The sequence below is a fragment of the Rhinopithecus bieti genome, unplaced genomic scaffold, assembly GCF_001698545.2.
Source record: "Rhinopithecus bieti isolate Rb0 unplaced genomic scaffold, ASM169854v2 scaffold_8, whole genome shotgun sequence".
In the NCBI taxonomy this organism is placed as follows: Eukaryota; Metazoa; Chordata; class Mammalia; order Primates; family Cercopithecidae; genus Rhinopithecus; species Rhinopithecus bieti.
Window position 1 is genome coordinate 3,445,606 of NW_016803211.1, and position 7,416 is coordinate 3,453,021.

The following is a 7,416-nucleotide window of genomic DNA, read 5'->3' on the forward strand; positions in this document are numbered from 1 at the left end:
TTTTTTTTTGAGACGGAGTCTCGCTCTGTTTCCAGGCTGGAGTACAGTGGCACGATCTTGGCTCACTACAACCTCTGCCTGCCGGGTTCAAGCGATTCTGCTGCCCCAGCTTCCCAAGTAGCTGGGATTACAGGTGTGCGCCACTGCGCCGGCTAATTTTTGTATTTTTAGTAGAGACAGGGTTTCACCATGTTGGCCAGCGTGGTCTCGATCTCTTGACCTCATGATCCGCCCGCCTCAGCCTCCCAAAGTGCTGGGATTACAGGCGTGAGCCACCGTGCCCAACCAATAATCATTTCTTGATAACCCCACAGTTATTGTCATAAACTCAAATTGTACTGTATTGCTTGTTCCCAGACTAGCCCCAAGAATGCTGTGGTTGGTTTTGTGTATTTTCCAGCACTTTTCTTATTTGCTGTCAGTTGTCAATTTCAACACCTTGACCAAAATGAACTTTCTTGAGTCATTTCTTCTGTTTTGCTGTAAGATTAGAATTCATACTGAAAGATTTCTAGGACTTGTGTATTAAGGTAGGGAAAAGGAACTAGGTTCTTTTTTTTTTTCCAAAGGAACTCCTTTGGAATAAAATGCATGAGCTTTATTGGTTCCTTTAACAGGTCTTCATTGAGTTTCATGTGCCAGGCATCCGACTATTCTCTGCTTTTATAGTTGTCAGTCTGACAGGGCTCTAGTATGTGCACACTGTGACACCTGTTGGCTGCCAGGAGACTGGCTTATTTCCTGGTTCTTAAGCAATATTCCAGGTTGTTGGCCTGGAGAATTCCAAAGGTGGCAGTAAATATGAAAATTTATATCTATAAAACAAAGAGTTTTTGCTTTACAGGAAGAATTTGTAGGATTTATTGAGATAATAAGCTACCTATATACATCAAGTATGTGATATGATTGTAAGAAATTACGGAAATGTGTAAGTCATGAAGTACCTGTGAGGGAAGTTTTGTATATTTTTCAAACTCTTAGTACCATTTTCATCCACTAGGTGGAAACAATTACAGTACAGTATGACCCGCATTAAAGACATGTACAGTTTTTTGGCCAGGCGCAGTGGCTCACGCCTGTGATCTCAACACTTTGGGAAACTGAGGCGGGAGGATTGCTTGAGCCCAGGAGTTTGAGACCAGCTTGGGCAACGTCATGAAACCCTGTCTCTACAAATAAAAAAAAAAAATTAGCCAGGCATGGTGGCACATGACTGTGGTCCTAGCTACTCAGAAGGCTGAGGTGTGGGAGTATTGCTTGAGCCCAGGAGGTGAAGGCTGCAACAAGCTGTCGCACCACTGCACTCCAGCCTGGGCAACAGCAAGACCCTCATCTCCAAAAAAAAAAAAAGATGTACAATTTTTATATTGATTATGTATTCCTTAAGTAGGAATGGAATAAAAGTATTTTACCATGGATTGGCTTCTGTGAAGGAAAGAAGTGAATATTAGTAGATATTTGGCAAAAAGAAAGAAAGTTAATGCAGTTATGATTATTCTGTTCCTTTGTAAGTTACCGTTAGCCTCTCTTGCTTAAGAAATATTTTGAGCTTTTTGGGGGAGGGGTTGTGGTTAATGATGTGAAATTAATCTTCAGGAAATTTATCATAAGCAGACTTGCCTTTTCAGATATTGGTATATTTTAATTCTCTACCTGAATACATGACAGATACTTTACCATGCTGGTTTAAAAAGCATTAATCTGAAAATATTAGAAGGTAGGGTGAGCACTGGTAAGTTATTGTTAACAAATAAGGAAATAATGCTTTGCCATCTGTGGTGGTTTTAAAACCTATCCACAAATTTTTGACATGCTTCTCTTTAAGACAGGACACTTCAATCCTCCTAAGTACAGGCTGAGTTTAGTGATTCCCTTCCAACAAATGGATGGTATGTCGCTTCTGAGACTAGATAATAAAAGGCATTGCATCCTCCTTACTCTCTGTTGGATCATTCACTCTGGGGAAAGCCAGCAGCCATATTGTAAGGCCACTCAACTCCATGGAGAAGACCTAGAAGTGAGAAGCAGAGGCCTCCAGCCAAAAGCCATGTGAAGGAGCCATCTTGGAAGCAATTCTCCAGGCCCAGTCAAACTTCAGATGACTGTGGTCCCAGCCAATGCTTTGAGCACAACCTCATAAGAGGCCCTGAGCCAGAACCACCTAGCTAACCCACTCAAATATCTTACCTACAGAAACTGAGATGATCAATGTTTGTGGTTTAAGCAACTGTGTTTAATTTGTTACACAGCAATAGATAACTGATACGCTATATACTCTCTTCAGGAGGTATATTAGGGTGGGCAAGGTATTCTGGGTTGTTACTTTTAAGTATAAAACATAGGCCGCTTATTTACAATTAGGTAAAGTTAATGTAGACTATTACTTTTGTTCTCAGAGAACACCAGACCTAAAATGCTCTTGCCTGGAGGTTTGATTCCATGATATCTTGAACTAACTTCCCAAGTTAAGTTTAGTAGGCCTCAAATTTTATTTCCTGGGAATATTAGGATAAATTTTTTGGGAGCCTCGATGGGCTAATTTTCAAATGAAACCTGAGAATTTGGGAATAGTGACCATGAGAATTCAGTGAGCTACGCAACTGCACACAGATTCCTCAGCCAGTCCCCTTCTGCCCTAGCTGTTAAGTTGCAACAGCTCATTAGGATGGACTGTTGACACTGCATACTCGTTATCAGGCTCACAAATGAGTACAAGGATGTGGAAATAGCAAGGGCTCTCTAAAGCCAGACTTGATCCTGCATTGTTAGCCACTGCTAAAACCAGGCAAAAGTAAATTGCCTGCACTTTGAAAGTGGCCATTGTAACCCAGCCAGTGTCTAGACTCTTCATTCAGGAATCTCACGTGTGCGGCCAGGATGCCCGTTGCTAGTTCTGTGAGAACAGGTCTGGTGGTAGAATATCAGGAGCACTTACCAGGTATACTATTAGGAGTGTTTGTGAGTGGGAGATTGGGGAGAGAATTCCAAAGGAAGAATTGCCAGTCTTTGCCATAAAAGACTATGAAAGTCAAGGAAGGGTCAGGGACTGGGAGTCAGGTGGTCTGAGTTTAGTGCTGGCCCTGTTTGTTCCTAATGCTGGGGCAGACTCCATCTCTCTGACCTCAAGATCTTCAGCTGTAAAATTACAGGTTTGCTAATTGGTGAGTCTCAAAGGAGGATACAAGCCTGCCTTTCACGTTCCTGAAGGGCTTTTTCAAACAACACTTCCACCTTTCTCTCCGTAGTTGAGTCACAGCCACAGGGAGCTCATGTCAGAGGTGGGAAATGGTTGTGAGCCATTGGACAGGATGATCTCAGAGGAGCTTTTCAGCTTGACCCCAGAACCTGGGTCCCAAGGCAAAGTGGACAGGAAGTCCTCCCATCTTTACAGTTTCTCAGACTCTCTGTTGACCTTTGGGGACTTCTTTTCCCTTCAAAGTAAACTTTGACTTCACCTGAGGATAGGACTTAAGCAGGAAGCACAGCATGGTTTACCTTGGGTCCCCTAATCTTTAAAAAGTGAGTGAGAATGCTGGGGTTTTTTGTTTTTTCTCCTGGGCTTAAGCAATTCTGCCTCAGCCTCCCAAGGAGCTAGGCTTACAGGCATGTACCACGATGCCCAGCTCAATAATGCATTTTGTTGTTGTTTGAGGTGGAGTCTGGCTCTCTCGCCCAGGCTGGAGTGCAGTGGTGCCATCTCGGCTCACTGCAACCTCCGCCTCCTGGGTTCAAGTGATTCTCCCACCTCAGCCTCCCAAGTAGCTGGGATTACAGGCCTGCACCACCACACCTAGCTAATTTTTGTATTTTTAGTAGATACAGCGTTTCACCATGTTGGCCAGGCTGGTTTCGAATTCCTGACCTCAGGTGATCTGCCTGCCTTGGCCTCCCAAAGTGCTGGGATTACAGGCATGAGCCACTGTGCCCCGCCAAAGAATGCATTTTCATTTTAAGTTTCTGGGTCACAAAGGAGGGCCCCAGACCCTTATATATCCAGCATGGATAGCCTTCTTTTTTTTTTTTTTTTTTTTTTTTTGAGACGGAGTCTCGCTGTGTCGCCCAGGCTGGAGTGCAGTGGCCGGATCTCAGCTCACTGCAAGCTCCACCTCCCGGGTTCACGCCATTCTCCTGCCTCAGCCTCCCAAGTAGCTGGGACTACAGGCGCCCGCCAACTCGCCCGGCTAGTTTTTTGTATTTTTTAGTAGAGATGGGGTTTCGCCGTGTTAGCTAGGTTGGTCTTGATCTCCTGACCTCGCGATCCACCCGTCTCGGCCTCCCGAAGTGCTGGGATTACAGGCTTGAGCCACCGCGCCCGGCCGGATAGCCTTCTATATTTTCCATAGAAGTTGACATTTTCTCACAGGCACCAGGCATTCAGCATTTGGGAAGTGTCCCTTTGTTTTGCATAAAGTTCCCAGTTACTTGTCTAGGTGACAAGTCCTGGCTGCAGAGCAGGAAATGCTCAGGCTTCAGGTGGCAGCACTCTGGAGGACCAAGTAAAGAAACAGGTATGGAAGTACTGCAGTCTAACCAAGTCAGGTTGTCCGTGTAATTTCCTGAGGAGCCAACTGGACACTCATGGTTCTCCACAAAGGAAGCTGCTTTTAACCTGTACACAGTTGTTACGGATTGGTAAAGCCCTCTCGAAGGCTCCCTGTACTATGCTCTCACCAGGCAATGTGCTAAGCCTTAGATATCCATTCTCAATTCACATTGCATCCTCAGTTCCCTATGAGATAGCTATTAGTACTATTGTCCCCATTTGTCAGATGAGGAAACAGGCTTAGGTTGTGACTTCTCCAAGGTCACATAAGTGACAGAGCCAGTTTTGAATTCAGTCTTGTATATGAAGGAAACAGTACAATTAATTATTGTGGTATGCTGCCTTCTTTGGAAGTGGAAACCTGTGAGCTCCCAGCCTTTCTTCATATCCTCCGTTCCACCATACTCTTGTACACTCCAGCCAGCATATTAGAACCAGTCAGGTGATTCCACCCACTGTCTCCAACACATGCTCAGCCCTGTTCTTGAATCCTTGTCCCCGCAGAACTGCCTGCACTCCAAACTCTTCTACTGGGTCCCTTCTACTGGAAGATCAGTCATCCTTCATATCCAGCTCAAGTTTATTTTTCTTTTTTGTCCCAGGCCATCTTGAACTTTTGTTAGTTCCATTTCCTTTAGCACTTTGTACATTGTTTCCTGTTCATGAATTCTGCCTCTTCAGCTAACTGTTTAGCTTCCTCGAGCATTGGCACTACAATAACCAGGGTTCCAACAGCCACAGGGAAAGCCCAGATAGAGTCACTATGAGCCCTGTGAGCACGGCACAGCAGGAGATGGGAAGGACAGGCAGTTAGCATCAGGCACATTCAGCTGCAGCTTCTAAGGATCAACCACTCTACTGAGATTCAAAGCTAGACTCCTATCTCAGGGATCTGGGTACCAAGGAAAAGGAGACATGCATGTGAATGATGGGGCAGAAATACAATTGCTGGGACTGGGAGACAGGGAAGGGCCTGGCTTTAGAGGGCAAGACTAGAACCATGATGTGAGGCCAAAGCAGGGCCTGCAGCACAGCTGACGGCATTATGTTATGGGGCAGGGTAGATTCCCATCCAAGCAAGATGTTCAGCTGTTGTTAGATATAGGGTGGCCCAATGGAGTAGTGGCTAGGATTAGCATGAGTTCTGAAGTCACACCCTCCCAATGGATCCCCTTTCTACCAGTAACTAGCGTACCTTTGTTAAGTTACTCAGCTGCTGTGAAACGAGAGCCGTTCTTCAAAGCATCAATATAACGCTTAGCAGATAATAAGCATCACACTTCTTAGGCTTAGGAAGCCAAGCTCATTAGATGCCTTAAGTGCTTGGTACAATAACTCTTATATTTATAGGTGTTACAAAAGGAAGTAGAGGTGGAGCAGAGGAGATGGAGAGGAGAATTTCCAGAGGTAAATGTGGTTAGTGAAGCTGAGGTAAGCACGTGGATGTCTTTCCTGTAAGGCTTCTCAGAACCTTTAAAGTAATTCTGAATCTCCCAAAGCAGAGTAAACTTTAGGACATCATCCAGACTTAATGGTCCAGTAACCCTTTGATCAAGGAGCATCATGCAAGACCTTTTTTTTTTTTTTTTTTGAGACATTCTCGCTGTGTCGCCCAGGCTGGAGTGCAGTGGTGTGATCTTGGCTCACTGCAAGCTCCACCTCCTGGGTTCAAGTCATTCTCCTGCCTCAGCCTCCCAAGTAACTGGGACCACAGGCGCCCACCACCGCGCCCCCCTCAATTTTTTGCATTTTAGTAGAGATGGGGTTTCACCATGGTCTCGATCTCCTGACTGTCCGTGTGAAGAGACCACCAAACAGGCTTTGTGCGAGCAATAAAGCTTTTTAATCACCTGGGTGCAGGCGGGCTGAGTCTGAAAAGAGAGTCAGCGAAGGGAGATAAGGGTGGGGCCATTTTATAGGATTTGGGTAGGTAAAGGAAAATTACAGTCAAAGGGGGGTTGTTCTCTGGTGGGCAGGAGTGGGGGTCACAAGGTGCTCAGTGGGGGAGCTTTTTGAGCCAGGAAAAGGACTTTCACAAGGTAATGTCATCACTTAAGGCAAGGACCGGCCATTTTCACTTCTTTTGTGGTGGAATGTCATCGGTTAAGGCGAGGCAGGCATNTTTGAGACATTCTCGCTGTGTCGCCCAGGCTGGAGTGCAGTGGTGTGATCTTGGCTCACTGCAAGCTCCACCTCCTGGGTTCAAGTCATTCTCCTGCCTCAGCCTCCCAAGTAACTGGGACCACAGGCGCCCACCACCGCGCCCCCCTCAATTTTTTGCATTTTAGTAGAGATGGGGTTTCACCATGGTCTCGATCTCCTGACTGTCCGTGTGAAGAGACCACCAAACAGGCTTTGTGCGAGCAATAAAGCTTTTAATCACCTGGGTGCAGGCGGGCTGAGTCTGAAAAGAGAGTCAGCGAAGGGAGATAAGGGTGGGGCCATTTTATAGGATTTGGGTAGGTAAAGGAAAATTACAGTCAAAGGGGGTTGTTCTCTGGTGGGCAGGAGTGGGGTCACAAGGTGCTCAGTGGGGAGCTTTTGAGCCAGGAAAAGAACTTTCACAAGGTAATGTCATCACTTAAGGCAAGGACCGGCCATTTTCACTTCTTTTGTGGTGGAATGTCATCGGTTAAGGCGAGGCAGGCATTTTCACTTCTTTTGTGATTCTTTAGTATACTTCAGGCCAGCTGGGCGTATATGTGCAAGTCACAGGGGATGCGATGGCTTACCTTGGGCTCAGAGGCCTGACACTGACTTCGTGATCTGCCCACCTCAGCCCCCCAAAGTGCTGGGATTACTCAGTCCCAGCACAATGCTAGGCATTGTACAGGCTTGTTAAATAATTTGAATAATTCTCGAAAAATCTACGT